The sequence below is a fragment of the Podarcis erhardii genome, assembly GCF_964252035.2.
Source record: "Podarcis erhardii genome assembly, chromosome: 1".
Lineage (NCBI taxonomy): Eukaryota > Metazoa > Chordata > Lepidosauria > Squamata > Lacertidae > Podarcis > Podarcis erhardii.
Window position 1 is genome coordinate 21,960,540 of NC_138497.1, and position 16,878 is coordinate 21,977,417.

Sequence of the window (16,878 nt, forward strand, 5' to 3'; positions counted from 1 at the left end):
AGTAACAGTTCCACAACAAGTCAGGTAAGAAGATAGGGCTCCACACCTGAGGAGATATTGTGTTATGGGTTTTTTGAACAAAGATTTGCCAGGCTGCGACTTTTCCACATGTGCAGCCCTCCTGAGGCAGGCTTTTCAGCGAGGGACAATGCAGAGCTGATAGGGCCGAGGGAAGTTGCCTATGCCACTCAAAGCCGATGTGAGATCGATGTCCTTGGGGTCAATGATGGACTTCAGAGTGAAATTCTGTAATATGGTGGTCAAGAACAAGAAGATCTCCATACGGGCCAGACCTTCCCCCGCACATATCCGCTTCCCTGCAAAGGAAACCCAAAGTGTAAGATGCATAACAACCACTTTGGCTGTTACGGAGAAAATAACAATCATGCAAATGGAGCAAAGGTGCTGCTCCAGAACAGCTCCTAGGAGAGTCACTCTTTCCACCATTTCCTTTGTTTCAGCTGGCCACAGGAAAGGTGCAAGGAGTTCTGATGGACCCAGAAGCCTCTGCCCCTCCCTGACAAACTGCGAGCCCTTCCAGTTTAGGCTGCAGGAGGAAGACGGTTCCCCCTCATTGCCCCGACACCAGCCGATTAGGGAGACGGAAAAGACCTGAGCTGGCCAAGACCGCAGCCAACTGGGGAAGCAGAGATCTTACCTGCTGAGAAAGGCATGAAATAGTCGCTCTTCCTGAAGGTGCCATCTTTGTGCAAGAAATGTCCTGGGTGAAATTCTTTGGGGTTTGGAAATTCTTTGCTGTCATGTAGCACAGATGTCAGACTTGGATATATGGTAGTGCCCTGCAGAGAGTGCAAAGAAATGGGCTGGATGGCCATGACACCCAACTAATGGTGTGGGAAGGCACTAACAGGAAGGAAGGTACTTGGTTGATACAGAAGAAGATTGGATCAGCTTCAGAAGGCAATAGGGTGTTTAAAACGAAGTCCAGGCTTCAAGATGCCCAGCTACACTTTAGGTGTTGGGCATAACTACTTCCCTTGCTTGTACATTAGAAGAGAATAAAAGCTCTGCTGGATCAGTCCAGTGGCCCCATCTGGTCCAGCATACTGTTTTCATGGTGTCCAACCAAACGCCCATGGGAAGCCCTTCAACATAATCTAAGCAAGACAGCACTCTCAATTCCTGTGGTTTCCACCCACTGGTATTCAGAAGCATGCTGCCTCTCACCATGGAGGTAGAATATAGCCATCATGGCTAGCAGCCTACTATTACTACTCAGAGCCTTGAAAAGAGCTGACCTTTGGAATGACATATTGTCTGAACGGTGTGTCTTTGAGTACTGCATGTGGAGCGCTCAGTGGGGCAATAGAGATGAACCTCTGGATCTCATGGATGACAGCATCTGTGTAAGGCATTTCCCCACGATCTGCCATGCAAGGACTTCGTGATCGGCCAATAACTCGGTCAATTTCTTCATGCACTTTCTCTGCAATGGGAAGAATGAGGTTTAACACCAGTGCAGGAAACATTACAGAAGAAATTGAAACTCATTGGGAATGGTTGCAAGGCCCTGCACATTTTGGAGCTTTCAATTGTTTCCTGATTCCAACTTTCTACTAACTCATCACCACAGGCAAGTTATTGTAGCTCACCTTCAGTAATCCATCTGTAAACAGGGAAACATAGTATAACTGCAATTATTTATATATTAATTTAATTTCTATCCCAAAGGAGCCCAGCGGGACAAAAGCTTATGGAATGTTATAGGAGCAAGTGATGGTCCAGCTTAGAGAGATTCCTATTGGAGGCACTGTCCTGCAGTGATTCTGATCCTACCTGAGGACCCTTTGGCCCCTGGCCCTTGTGTTGTGCCTTTGTCTAAAGCAGTGGTGTCCAAACTTTTTTCAAAGAGGGCCAGATTGGATGAAGTAAAGGGGCCGACCAAAGGGCCAACCAAAGTCATGGATCTTTTTTTAGGATTTTACCCCAGGAAATAAACGGCCACTGGGGCAGCAGGCCGGATTAGGTCCCCAAAATGGACTTTGGACATGCTTGGTCTAAAGGATCTGCACTGGCTGCCAGTACACTACTGAGCCAAATTCAAGTTGTTACTGTTTGCATATAAATCCTAGGGTTTGCAATATGGTCAGCTGTAAGAGCTCATCCACACTTCTGTTTTTGCTGGGATTTCTAGGCACAGCTCTGTGGTTACTAGGCACGGATATGAGCATTTTGTCCAACCCCCCACACCCACTGTTGTCTCCAGGAAAGCCTTCTGTCTACTGCAGATGTCAGTCAGTGATGATTAACATTCAGCGATGAACAGTGGGTTTTCCTAGGGAAAGTGGCAGAACAACCATCTCTTGGACCTGTGACACATAAATCTGGGAAAGAACTAGAATAATAAGAACTAATAACGCATCTGTTTTACCTTGTATCTCTGGGTATTTGAGGAGGATCATGAACCCGTATCGCAGTGTGGTGCTGGTGGTCTCTGTTCCAGCCCCAAACAAGTCAACTGTGCTTATGGCCAAGTTTTCAATGGTGAAATGGGATGCCCTATTACCTTTTTCCTGCAGAAACACACAACACAGTCAGTGGAGTCAACTCAATTGTTCTGAGTACAACATAACAAGAATTTAACTGTGCCACTGGGACCAGCTCCCTTCCCAAGACACATCTTATCTCAAGTCTTTTTATAGCTCGTTCCTCTGGACATTCCTTGCCCAGAGGGCTAATCATTAGAAAGAACTTCCCACTTACTGCAGGAACAGGTCAGCAATGGGAAATGAATCTACTCCAATGGGGTGTGAGCAGGAATCTCTTTCCTTGGCATTCCCCACAAGAAGCTGGATGGAAGTCTGCTGGTTGGGAAGCTTCAGGAGTGGCAGGAGAACCCACGTGGAGAGTTCTGTGAGTTTTCATGATTACCTGATCCATTTTCATAAGGAAGCAGTCGATAAAATCCCGAGGTGAGCTGGGGTCCAGAGTGGGCTTGTGTTCTTCAACCTCCTCCAAAACAAACTCTCTGAGTGCCAAGTTGTTTTTCAGCACTTTGCGGTGGGGCAAGAAGGAAAGAGGTTGTAGAGCTAGAAGAAACACCACAAGAGACCCTTTGGCACCAACCTCAGTCAGGGTTTGTCCACACTCAGGCTTCAGTATAACTTTGGCCACTGTTGCCTTGTGTGCATTTCAACTCTGTGGTCCACACACCAGCATTTTCACTACCAATGCCTCCCAAATCTATGTAGATGTTCCCCATCTGCATTACTGGGTGGTGCTTCATTGAGTGTACTGCACTGTATTGCGCGGACAGGCGGAGTCCCCAGATCCCGAGTGGTCCCCCCCGTCACGTGGAATAACGACTCTAGACAACGTGCTATGGGATTAAATTGGCCACAACTTTATTAAATTTCAAATGTGGGTAGACCTTGGCTCAGGCATTGGGCGTTCTCCCTCCCCAGTCCCCAGCTGGGGACCTAGGGAGCATCAGGGTTATCCAGTGTGGGGGGGGATGGGCCGGCTCTGGAGAACATATGTTCAAGCAGAGATAGCCGCCCCCGTTACGCCGCCGCCGCAGGGGAGAGCAATGACGACCTTTCGGCGTACGGCCAAAGCCTCCCTTCAAAAACCCCTTTAATGTGGAACCCTGGTATCGCCGCCGCAAAGAGGAAGATGGACTAAAGGATTCCGCCCAAGGCCTGATACCACCAAAGTTGTGACGTTTTGCTACGGGAAAGGCGAAACCTGCCAATGCAGGGAAATTCCTTTCCGGCCCTTTAACAGCGACCTTATCGTAGCAGCGCCCGCATACCTGTGGAGACAGGTTAACCTGCAAAACCTATGAAGAAAAGTTAACCTGCAAAAGAAGACATTAACTGAGGGTGGGTAGGGTGGGAGAAGCTCTGGAGCCAAGTGAGGATTACCAGGTAAGATCCACCCTCTATTGTGTGGGCAGGTAATCCCTCCCCCTACCTGGCCTGGTTTCCCTGGCTACGCTTCCCCCAGGTGGGATTGGACAACTCACTGGGGTAGGCGGGGACCTCCAGGTATCCCTCCTGAGGGAAGGCAAAGCCTATGCTGATGGGGCCACTCCAGATCCAGGGCTGCACGTGTCCACGCAAAGGGCGCCCCCCGTTTTAAGTGGGGAGCGGTCATTATCTTCCCTTCCCCTCAATTAGTGCTTTCCTACTCTCTACCTAATGTTTGTTGAGGTCATATGCAGATATTTTTTTAATTTCACCTATGTGTACCTTTAGAAAAATCTGAAAAATCATGCAACATTCCCCCCACCCCTGTTGCCAAAACCGCAACAGCTGGGTAGGAAGCTGTCTTATATTATTATTATTATTATTATTTTATTATCATTTATTGAATTTATACCCACAGGTCTCAGGGCGGTTCACAGACTAAAATCAAAATATAAAACCACAAAATGCATAATCAAAATAAGAGCAACAACCCAATTACCCCCCCCCCAAAAAAAAATTTCCACATGTTGAAAGGTATATACTGAATGAGACCACTGTTCTCTCAAGGTCAGTACTGCCTATGGAGCTGCTCTGCTGGGTATCATTCAGGAGTCCCATTCCTAACTAGGGATGCTACTAGGAATTGACTCTGGGACCCTATATAAATAAGCCAAATGGTGTAAAGCTGAACTATGGGGTTACATACATATCTCTAAATTTAGTCCCATCTGCTCCTCCTGTTGAAACCAGGCTGTGTACAGCAAGGCAGCAAGGCAGAATAGATATGGATTGTGGCTAACGTCATGTATTCACACCTTCTCAAACCAGTAGTGGAAGCACACTGGATGCAGAGGCAATGGCAGTGTATATACATCCCAAGTGATTAGTTCCTGTGGGTTTTACTGGTTAAGCTTTACTTCCTGCTCCACTGGGCTGCTGTTAAGTCAAACCTTGGTTACTAGACGCAGGTGCATTGTGTGCCTTGACTGGATCTCCAAATTAAAAACATAGGAACGTATGAAGAGACTATTGAATCAGGCCAGTGGCCCATCGTGCTGTTACAGTGGCTAACCAGTTACCCATGGCAAGCCTGCAACTAGGACATATGAAGAGGCAGAGGCATTATGGGCCATGAGAAGCCTGGAAGAAAGATATTTAAACAGCAGGAAAATGGCCACAGCCAGAGGCAGTATCTACATAAAATAAATATTCCACATGCAAGTAAACTTTAGACTTTGTGGAAAAGAATGCATTTAACCAGATGGCACCTACCTGTCCCCAAGGAGAGCTAAAAACCTGAAAGTTTTCATTTACTAAACTTAGCATGGATAGCAACTTCTTGTCATTGTAATCGTATCATTTCCCAAAGATAATTGCACAAATGACATTGGAGATGGCGCAACTGAGTGAGAAGGTTGGATCCAAGGGCTTCTCTGAAAGAACAAGAAAAAAATAATTATACCCATTACAGGTTTTAGGCAATAATCTAGTCTGGAATTTCTGAGCTGTCATTTCCTGGCTCCTGGCCTCAGTGGTCAGACAGGGAGCTGCCTTTCTCACAACAATTCTGGAGGCATGGGCATCTTCAGTGGCTATGAGTGGTTTCTTCCAAGGACTTTCCAAGGTGCTTTCCTCCAGCTTCAGCCAATATATCCTTAGATAGGATAGAGTGACCACAGTGGTGCAGGCCTTGGTGAAGGCTAGACTAAAACTAGGGAATCTAAAGCACTTCAGATGCTGCTAGACTCTAACTTCTGGACCACTGTTGACCGTTGGGGCTGAAAGCAGCTGGAAATCAACAATATCTGTGGAGGACTCTTCCAGTTGATAGAGAAGCAGCAGCCGGACTTTAGATGGAACTGGTCTGTGTCAGCATATTACACCCCTGCTGAAAGCTATGCATTGTTTGCCAGTACATTGACAAGGTAAGTTCAGTGCATTACTGGTGTGTATGAAGCCCTCAGTGACCTAGGACCATGTGGTGGTTCATAATCTGTTGTAATGTACTCCAGATTCTGTTGTGATGTTTTAGGGGGTCTGCTTGATAAGCCTATGTGGATGAGGGGCAATGGCAACCCACCCTGAGTGTCCTGGAGCTTTTCTAGCAGGAACTGTGCTTCCTCCTGGATCCTCTCCTCAATACTTTTCTTTCCCATGCCAAAGTTGTGCAGGATGGTAAGGGCAAAACGTCGGAGCTGCTTCCATACCTCCCCATTGCTGAATACAATTCCTGGAAAGCAGAAGAGGAAATGGGCATGAAGGAGATGGATGGACTGAAAGGGAGAGCAGAAGAAGCAGGTTGGAAGAGCAGGAGGCTCTTATTCTTGGCTCCAGACCACCTGGAGACTTGGTACTTTGGCGCCTCCTTATTCCATAATCAGTAGCTGGCCAGTCTTCTGATACATGCCCTTACTGTAAAATATATGTGTTTAATGTGCATAAAATGCTATGTTTGTGTGTGTTGTGTATGAAACGTAGTGGAGGTTTGCATTTGCAGAATGTCCATTTTTGCAGCTAAAGCTTAAAAAGAGGTTTCAATGTTTTGATATTTATGTTAACTGATAATTCATCTCTTGGAGTCTGGGTCGTTCTCTGAAGCTGCCAGTATAATGAAGAAGCAATAGTTCTTGGACTTTATTAACCAGAAAGAACTTAAAGAAAACTGGACTACATTGCTAGTTGTTTAAGTAAAATGTGTTGATTTGTATTTATTTGTTTTCTTGGTAACAAATTTATAGATAGTTTGCAGTAACTTTGAAACACTTACTGCCCACACCAGAATTACCCCAGACCATTATTTTTAAAGGCTAGAGACTCATTCAATCCTTCTTTAATTTTTGGAGCTATTTGCTCCAGCATATATATAGCTATGCCATTAAAAGGCTGCTAATTATCTATTGCTACTGTCCAGTGGGAACATTAATTAGGAATGTTTATCTCAAGATGCAATGACTTGTCTTTGCAACCTTTCATGATTTATTTTCATGAATAGAGGGATTTTCCTGTGCCCCCCTCCATTGGTCAACCAGCATAAAATACCTAATCCCTTGTTGACATCATCAGCTAATGGCAGGTGTCCCCTGGCAGCAAATTCATCTCCACGGTCGATCAGTGCTTCTTTCACTGCATCATAGCCATGCAGCACCACAACCCATTCTGTTCCAAAATACATTGTGAACACAGAGCCATACTTCTCACCAAATTGTAAAAAAGATAGAGAAGGACACACATCTAGGTGGGTTTGCGGGTTAGGAGATAGTACAAGAATACTTGGCAAGTTTAGATGTATTCAAGTCCCCAGGGCTCCAATCCATAAATCTTCCAACACTCAGCTTTAATTGAAGACTCCAAGTTTTAGCATTACAGACCCTTCAAGTGTCCCTATTTTCCAGGGACATCCCTGATTTAGAGAAGCCATCCCAGTTTGATCACAGAATGTCCTCAGGCTGTCCCTATTTTCATTGGAGAAATGTTGGAGGGTATAGAGTTATCCGACCCCCTCTGAAGGCAATCCTGAATAGGGAAGTGTTTTTTTTGTTTACAACCCAGTAAAGTGTGTGGGCTATAGTAAAATTATTGTTATGGAATGGGATGTTCCTCTTTTCATTGGAGAAATGTTGGAAGGTATGGAATTATGAGAGGGGGGTAAAAGTGTTTTCCCGTCCACTTTCTCTATACCATGAATATGAGTATATTACTCTGTTATGTCTCCCTCACACTCATTTTTCTAAGGGAATTCTTAAAGTACCTTCCAACCAAGCACATTCTGGGGGAAATAAAGGAGCAGCTTTTCAAAATACAAGAAGACTATGAACTCCACACTGTCCAGCAGAGGCTAAAACTGTTCAGAGGGCAAAAATGCCCAAACCAACCATGTGTGGAGGGAGAATTGGAGCCGCCCCACCCCCTGTCTCTAAAATAGTATGAAAATTGCACTATTGCTTTTTAAAGTTCGTTACTCAGAAGGGGGCTTTATGGCTTTTATTTTAAGCATAAAACAATAAAATGACAATAAAACAACCCCCTTTCTGGAGTTGTGGGACCTGCTCAAAGTCCACCTCTTTTCTGTGGAGCCTTTGGGACAAGTCCCTGCTCCCCATCCCTGCTGATGTACCCAAGTGCAAGTCCGTGCCACAGAAATCACAGTGATTCTGCGATTCTTTTCCTCTGATCTGGATGCCTCCCCTCCCTTTCTTGCTTCTCCTCTGTCAAAGTGCAGTCTGTTGCCTTATACTCTGCAAATGTGCCCTGCACCCAGATGGTACCATCTACAAATAAACAAACTGACAATGGATTGTCCCCTTCCAAAAGAGTCAGATGGAAAGATGCTTGCAAACAGGTAACGGTCATCAACAGACAGCTGTTGAGGAAGGTGCTCATCTTTGGCTTACCTCCTGGAGAACCTGGGCCAGGTTGTTGGTCTTCAGCTGCAGAGCGTTCCCTACGATGGGCAGTGGAGGTGGGCCAGGTGGCAGCTGCTTTGCATTCTCTGGCGTCCTGCTCCTGACTGCAAGGAAAACAAGGCAAGAGATACATATGCTCATCAAAATGGTCACTGTCCCTAGAGGCTCCATGGCACCAGCTAACAGTGACTGAAATGACTCTAGACGAATTAATTTGCTTTCCAATTTTATATACTCTGAGGAGGTCACATATACATGGACTTTCACCAATAGGAATTCTAGGTTTCTCTGAGTAAATGAGATTAGCCATTAAGTAGATAAGATTGCAGAATCAAGAAATGAACTTCTCTGAAATTCAGTCTGTTTTCTTTTCAATCATTAAGCAGAAGTCAGTTGTGGTTCGAGGACCCAAACCCTGCACAGTGGAATGAAACACAAGGACACGTGATATAAGGTTAATGGGCAAGAAAAGGCCACAACTTTATTGATTACAGCAAGTGAAAATGTATTGGCTTAGGCATTGGATTAAGTCAGCTGACTCCACCCACTTGGAGAGGGGTGAGTCTAAAAAACAAAAGGGGTTTATTCACCAGTAGGTGGAGCCTGTTGATGCTAATCCAACTATAGGCTCTCCCCCGATGTCACCGAGGGTCGTGCCATGGCCTCCCGCCAAGCAGGCATCGGACAGAATACACGGCCGCCAGATACCTTTAACGGAATACCCAAAAATTGAAGGCGCAGCCGATGGCCACACCTAGCCCTTCGACACCACAACACATTATTCCAATGCGTAACCTACCCACCAATACCACGAAAGTTGTGACGATTGCTACGAGGTAGGCGAAAAAACCAAAAGGCCTAATGCCAAATGGAAAAATTCCTACCAGGCCCCCTGGACAACCAGGGAGACCAACCTAAGGTCCATAGCAAGGCCAAAAGAAAACTGGAAACCCTGCTCTAAGGGAGTGGAGGGTGGGTGACTCGTGACAGGATGACAAAAAGTGAGGGCTGGAGGCTGGCGTCGCAGCAATTCAGGCTGCTGTACACGCCCCCTTGAAGGCACCTGGTTGGGTGCCTGGCCGAGGGCGTGGGCGCCAGCCAGGTGAGTGGGAGGCAGGGGGCAAACGCCCCCTGCTTGAGGCGGAGTCCGGCTCCTGGCCACAACCACTCCCCTCTCTTGCAGGGAGGAGAGTCTTTGTGGTTCGAGGACCCAAACCCCGCGCAGTGGAATGAAACACAAGGACACGTGATATAAGGTTAATGGGCAAGAAAAGGCCACAACTTTATTGATTACAGCAAGTGAAAAGGTATTGGCTTAGGCATTGGATTAAGTCAGCTGACTCCACCCACTTGGAGAGGGGTGAGTCTAAAAAACAAAGGGGGTTTATTCACCAGTAGGTGGAGCCTGTTGATGCTAATCCAACTATAGGCTCTCCCCTGATGTCACCGAGGGTCGTGCCATGGCCTCCCGCCAAGCAGGCATCGGACAGAATACACGACCGCCCGATTCCTTTAACGGAATACCCAAAATTGAAGGCGCAGGCAATGGCCACACCTAGCCCTTCGACACCACAACACATTATTCCAATGCCTAACCGCCACCCGAGCCCAAAAGGGGCTCGCCGCCAATACCCTCACAGCTGTAACCAATCCCTGATGCTGCTGATGATGCTAGTTAACCAAATGTCATTCCCTTGGTCTTAAAGATGAACCCCATCATTCCGGTACAAGGCTTGGTCGCCAATCCAGATACGGTCATGAGAGATGACTCGGCCATACAAAAAGTGCACCCAACGAGCTATTGCACGATTTAAGAGTTTGCTGGATTTTTCAATGGCCATACAGTTCTGCACACTGCGCCACACAATTCTCTTCAGGAAAGAGGACCAGAACACCGTTGTTCCGGGACACAAGGCAGCAATCTCATCCAAATCTCTCTTTATGTGCCACGACAAGTCCACACTTCTTCTGCTAACAAGGTCATTTTCCCCTAATTGAAGGATAAGGATGTCAGGAGGGCCAAACGCGGGAACTCTCCCTCTCAGCAATGGCATAAGCAATGCCTCGTCTCGAAAACCAGGAAACTCGCACTCCAGGTGGCTGTCAGGAGGGCCAAACGTGGCAACTCTCCCTCTCAGCAATGGCATAAGCAATGCCTCGTCTCGAAAACCAGGAAACTCGCACTCCAGGTGGCTGTCAGGAGGGCCAAACGCGGCAACTCTCCCTCTCAGCAATGGCATAAGCAATGCCTCGTCTCGAAAACCAGGAAACTCGCACTCCAGGTGGCTGTCAGGAGGGCCAAATGCGGCAGAATCAAGAAATGAACTTCTCTGAACTTCAGTCTGTATTCTTTTCAATCATTAAGCAGAAGTCAGTTATGGATTGGAGACCAGGACAGGGCCCTGTTTCGATTCATTCACCTTCATCAGCTGGAAGTATCAAATATTAAATGAAAATACATTTAAATTCTTACAGGGCACCTTCATCAGGTAGTATATTTAATAACAAGAACTCCAACTTATAAAACATTGTAATGTAGCCTTGTGGCAAATTGTTCTGCTTCTAAGGTTTCTACAGGAGAGCTTCTTCTACACTCTGAGTGCTTGGTTGGACATTTCTTGCACCTTAGATGCCCACAAATGTGACAAATTGTGTCAGAAGTGTAGAGAAAACTTGTGTTAATTTTTATTTTAAAAATCAAAGGTATGTATGCCAGCTGCAGTGATCATGGAGCCCAAGAAAGTAAAATCTCTCACTGCCTGACAGCAGTCATGAAATTAAAAGACACCTGCTTCTTGGGAGAAAAGCAATGACAAACCTAGACAGCATCTTAAAAAGCAGAGACATCACCTTGCCCACAAAGGTCCATATAGTTAAAGCTATGGTTTTCCCAGTAGTGATGTATGGAAGTGAGAGCTGGACCATAAAGAAGGCTGATCAACCAAGAATGGATGCTTTTGAATTCTGGTGCTGGAGGAGACTCTTGAGAGTCCCATGGACTGCAAGAAGATCAAACCGATCCATTCTTAAGGAAATCAGCCCTGTGTCCTTTTCTTCATTGATTAGTAAGGCAATGATAACGGCATTACTGCACACAAGGTCTACAATGTAAGACAACCAGGGTTTCAGGGTTTTTTCTGCCAAACATTGTAACGTAGCCTTGAGGCAAATGGTTCTGCTTCTAAGGTGCTTTCAGGACCAGGTTCCTGCAGGAGAGCTTCTTGTATACTCTGAGTGCTTGGTTGGAGGTTTCTTGCACCTCAGATGCCCACAAATGTGAAATAAAATTGAAATAAACTTGAAGGCAGGTCCATAATGGAGCTCAGCCTAAGCAGTTAGGAGACCTTGCAGCTTGGGTGAAGTAAACTGAGAGGTTTATGTACAGTTTCTGGATTTCTACAGCTTTATTCATGCAGGAACAGAATTATCTTAGCAAGAACGATTTACAGGATGAGTAGAGATAAAAAGAGAGAGCAATAGCAGGCATCTTATCAGGAGAGAACAACAAAATGCTTTTACAGGTGGAGTTAACTTAGAAAAAGACTACGAGCAAATGCTGGCTTGCTTGCTACACAAACAGTGCTCTTGTGTGGTTTAAAGTAATACATGCATTAGCTAGAGGTTCAGGAGAAGGAAGTTTATTTGCTTTCCCCCAACAATCCCATCTAGCACTACCCACTAATGTGGACAGGACACACCAAGATAGATTTTGGAGACATAAACCTGGAAGTGCTTTTGTATTGATGAGACACACTAATGTGCTTATCAATGTAGTGACTCACATGTGCCCTTGTGGGGACAAAACCATGGTCACTAGTGTACATGGTGACACAGAACATTAACTTCTTGTTTTCATTTAGTCCAGTTCTTCCATCCACCTCTGGAAATTATTATTTATTTATTTATTTATTTATACCCCACCCATCTGAATGGGCTTCCCCAGCCACTCTGTGCGGCTTCCAAAAGAATATTAAAATACATCAAACATTAAAAGCTTCCCTAAACAGGGCTGCCATCAGATGACTTCTAAAAGCCTGGTAGTTGTTGTTCTCTTTGACATCTGGTGGGAGGGTGTTCCACAGGAAAGGCGCCACTACCGAGAAGGCCCTCTGCCTGGTTCCCTGTAACTTGGCTTCTCGCAGTGAGGGAACCGCCAGAAGGCCCTCGGTGCTGGATCTCATTGTCCGGGTAGAACGATGTACAAGTATTTAGTACAAGAGGGGAGCATGCAGATGATGGAAGCCTGCGAAGTTATTTATTTAAAGTATTGAGCGGTCCCCTTTTAAGGGGTAGCTCCTAAAACAGGAGTGATCATATCCTAAAGCATTTCAAAAAAACGATGTCAAAAAGAAGAGATTAAATATCCCGTTGTGTATATTAGCTGGCCTTTTTACACTGATTCACAGCTTAAACACACTCCTGGAACAAGTTATAGACATCCATAAAATTACTGTAATTAGCTGGGATAATATCTCCCTTACACCAATGTTAAATTCTCTTTCAGACTGACTTGTGAGTTCAGTTTGCATAAACTTATTTGAACTCATGGTTCAGTTCATAAGCCAAAGTGCACCAGGTCTTCTTGCCAACAACTGTTGCTGCTCTGTGTGTTTTGAGTCAATCTCCTGTCAGTGCAGATCACAGAAGTTCAGCCCATTCTAGCCACAGCTGGGACACTTTATGGCTGCTCTGCATAGAGAGGCCTACTCAGTTCACCAGAGTTCAGATTGCATAAACTGAGTTTCTTTGCCAGAGCAAATGGTGAGGTGGTAAAGCCTCTGCCTTACAAGCACATGGTCCCAGGTTCAAGACCCGTTATCTCTCAGTAGGGGCCTGAAGAGCCCTGTGACTCGGGATAAGCCAGCTTCTTACATTCTTGTGTCAGGGCAAGGCACCATGATCTGATTATTATAAAGGCAGTTCAGGGGTACCTCGGGTTAAGTACTTAATTCGTTCTGGAGGTCCATTCTTAACCTGGAGGGATGCAGGGGTACACATACCCCTAAACATTTTGTGAATCTAACGGGAGAAGAAACTAAAAAAATTAAAATATTTAATTTCTTCTCAGCGTGGTGAATCGGCAGTTCTGTTGCTACCCCTGATGGCAGCCTTTAGTCCATTTACTGCATTTATTTTCCCCTCTCATTTTGAATCAAGAAAATCACTATTTTATAGTTCAAATTAGGAAAAATAAATGCAGTAAATGGACCAAAGGCTGCCATCAGGGGTAGCAACGGAACTTCCACTTCACTACGCTGAGAAGAAATTAAATATTTTAATTTTTTTAGTTTCTTCTCCCGTTAGATTCACAAAATGTTTAGGGGTATGCGTACCCCTGCGTCCCTCCAGAAAAAAGCACTGTACAGTGGTACCTTGGGTTACAGACGCTTCAGGTTACAGACTCCGCTAACCCAGAAATATTACCTCGCGTTAAGAACGTTGCTTCAGGATGAGAACAGAAATCGTGCTCCGACGACCCGGCAACAGTAGGAGGCCCCATTAGCTAAAGTGATGCTTCAGGTTAGGAACAGTTTCAGGTTAAGAACGGACCTCCAGAACGAATTAAGTACTTAACCTGAGGTACCACTGTACATTATTAATAATATTAATACTATGTTGCTGTTGTTGCCACCCATTCTGCATCTGAGGAAGTATGCCCTAGCAAATCTTACTCCCTTTACAAATAAATACAGTTAAGTCTTTAAATTGCCACAGACCTCCTCCTATTTTTATATACAACTTAGATAAAAAGAAGCAATGGCAAACTGCTTAAAAGTGTGGGCATGGGAGAGGGTTTTCGTCAGCTAATATAAGCTTGTTCAGTGGGGCAGTTTGAGACAAAATACTACACTTTAATCCTGTGTGGATGTGGTCTATAAATGTCTGTAAATTCTGGATTGCTTGCATTGTTACATCATAAGCAGCAGGTCATCCTTAGATTAGATGTGTCAGGGGAATCGATAGTGAAAGTACAGGTTTGCCACTGATCATACAAACAAATACAAATGCAGTGGGTTGGGGAGGGGAAGAGGATTAAGGGCAATTGGGGCTAGGGAGGAATACAGAAGTTTGGGGGCATGTGAGGAAGGGGGAGGATGCATAGGGGAGGTGGGGAGACAGGGGACTGTTTGATTTTGTTGTAAAATTCCAAAAATAAATAACAAAAAGTTGTTTGCATTGCTAATTAAAAGTAAAATGTTGCATTTCTGCTGTCTGGATGTCATTTGCTAAAACCAAATGTGTTTTAAAAATTGAACTTATACAGCAGAAATACGCACCACTGTGTTCAATGGTGCTTACTCCCAACCATGCACAGAACTGCAGTCATGTGCCATAAATTTAATCGTGTGATTTTATTAGTAATTTGTTGTGAATGTCTGTGTTTTTAAGGTGGAGGGATTTTTTAAAGCAATGTGTTAGAAAAGCATGATATTTAAATCCCGGTGGCCTGACTCTGGATTTCATTATGGAGCTGTCATTGATGCACTACACAGTTAGGAATAGCCCTCAAATGTTGCTGGGAACTGCAAATGAGGAGGAGAGCACTGTAGCGCTCAGTTGCTCCTTGAGGGCTTCTCATAGGCATCTGGTTGGCCACAGGGAGAACAGGATGTTGGATAAAATAATAAAATTGCTGTACTTGCATAATCATTACAAGTGACAGTATTCAGTTTGTCATAGTATTATTTATTTAGCTCTGGGAGGGTGAAGTACATCTATAAAGCCATTCCATTTCACAAACAGGTAAAAAAATACATACATCTGGATGTGCTCTTATTCTCCAGAAGAAGTGGAGCAGTAGTTTTCTATGCTAGTGAAACCAGCACACTTCTCCAAACTTTGGTTTGGAGAAGACCTTCAGGAGTTTCAAAGCGGACAGAGGACATGCATTTCAAGACCCGAATTCTTCTCCAGCTTGAATTAAAATCAGAGACAAGTTCCTTCCTCTTGCCCCTTCCATTCAATGCAATGCAATGGAGAAGCATTACTTCACTACTTTGAATAGGAGCATAATTGAGAGGGTGGAGGAACCCAAAACAAAAATTCTGAAGACAGAAGAGGAAGACCATTCTTCCTTGGTTAACTTCATAGGTGGACTTCCCCTCACCAATTTTGCCCGTGCTGCCTCTGCATTTGTACTAGGGAAACATTTTTCTGTTACACTGAAAGGGAGCAGGGCTGAAGGAAGGCTGAGAGGAAAGAAATTCTGACAATTCTTTGAAAGTTTTCCCTCTCAAACTCCTCCAGGAGATTTTCAGTCCTCCCTTGGAGAATATTCAGTGAAATGACACTGGCAATCACACAAGGTTCCCGGACATTTGATGATCTATTGATCCCTGTGCCACCACTGTGCTCGCTTCCCCGCTGCCACCATCCCGTTACTCTCGAGTACACACTGAGTCCAGACAGTTGTTAAAATTAAATCAAATAAACAAGTTTATTTTGTAAGCATTAACAAACATGGTTTCTCAGTTAATTTTCTTGTCAGTTTCTAATTCTTAGTTTTTTTACCGGCCTATACCTTTCTAACACCTTCTAACTGATTATCCCAACTGTTTAACTGACTCCTCTTAACTGATTCTCTCACGTTCTCACATCAAACTAGCCCAACCCACAGACTTATCCTCCCTCTCTCTTCTCTAACTCTCCACTGACTTCTTAACAACTCTAACACTAACTCTAACTCCTCCCCTTGGGTTCCTATAGGTTAGTCATTTTACAATTAGTTAACCCTTTCCTTATGAACCCAGTATGATGTCACACACCTAGGAGGGCAAATGCCACAATGACCTTCCTTATTTTGCCACCCACAAAGTAAGTGGAGAATGTGAGGGAGGGCCGTTTTCACTCTGTTTCTCATCCAAGTTCATCCAAGGTGGGCTTGGGAGATCTTGCCCATCTATGCTCTGTGCCTTTCTTGAAGATATGCTTCCCAGGACTAGTAGATTACTGGATCCAACTTAGTTCATTCCCATACTTACTCAGAAGTTCAGTTGCATCCAGTATTGCTATCTGTTCTTTAGAAAATGGTTACCCTTAAAGGGATTTTTGGCAAACATTTGTAAATGTCAAGTCTCAAGGATGTTCTACTAGGTGAAAGGGGCAAAGATTTTAAAAGCTATTGATTTCTGCAGCACCCTCCAAAGACTTTCCTTCTTAGCTCAGGAAAGACACAAAGAGCAACAGGACTTCTTCTCAGTGGCTAAAAGCTTCCATCTTGGCAGATTGTGCCCATCACACTCATACAGTGGTGGAAGAAGGGGGTGTGGGGGTGCAGTCTGCCCTGGATGTCATCATTGAGGGGTGTGTGACAAAATGAGTTTTTAAAACCACATGTGGTTTTAGCAGAAATGATATAAAGGATTAAGTAAAAATGGATTGTTAATTGGTGAAAGAACAGAATGCAAAATTATAGTATATTAAGATAAATTATTAGGATAAAAATAAAGATGGAAAGAATTTGCTGAAATATCTAATTGAATTAGAATACAAAAAAGGGAGGTGTGAGGAGGTCAAGGAAATAAGCAAAGGAAAGAAAGTTA

At 44.6% G+C, this 16,878-nt stretch overlaps 1 protein-coding gene and 1 pseudogene across 2 annotated transcripts in view; both read right to left on the reverse strand.

The window, feature by feature from the left end:
* The window catches only part of LOC309342438 (cytochrome P450 2C19-like), a 49,257-nt gene that overhangs the window by 1,198 nt on the left and 31,181 nt on the right, over positions 1-16,878 (reverse strand). The window lies entirely within an intron of this gene.
* LOC309344780 (cytochrome P450 2C19-like) lies at positions 56-8,618 on the reverse strand (annotated as a pseudogene). The gene is made up of 9 exons (XR_014161641.1): positions 8,324-8,618; positions 6,972-7,134; positions 6,013-6,162; positions 5,205-5,365; positions 2,893-3,050; positions 2,393-2,534; positions 1,260-1,447; positions 659-800; positions 56-317 (listed from the first exon to the last, which is right to left on the reverse strand). The product of XR_014161641.1 is annotated as a cytochrome P450 2C19-like (transcript).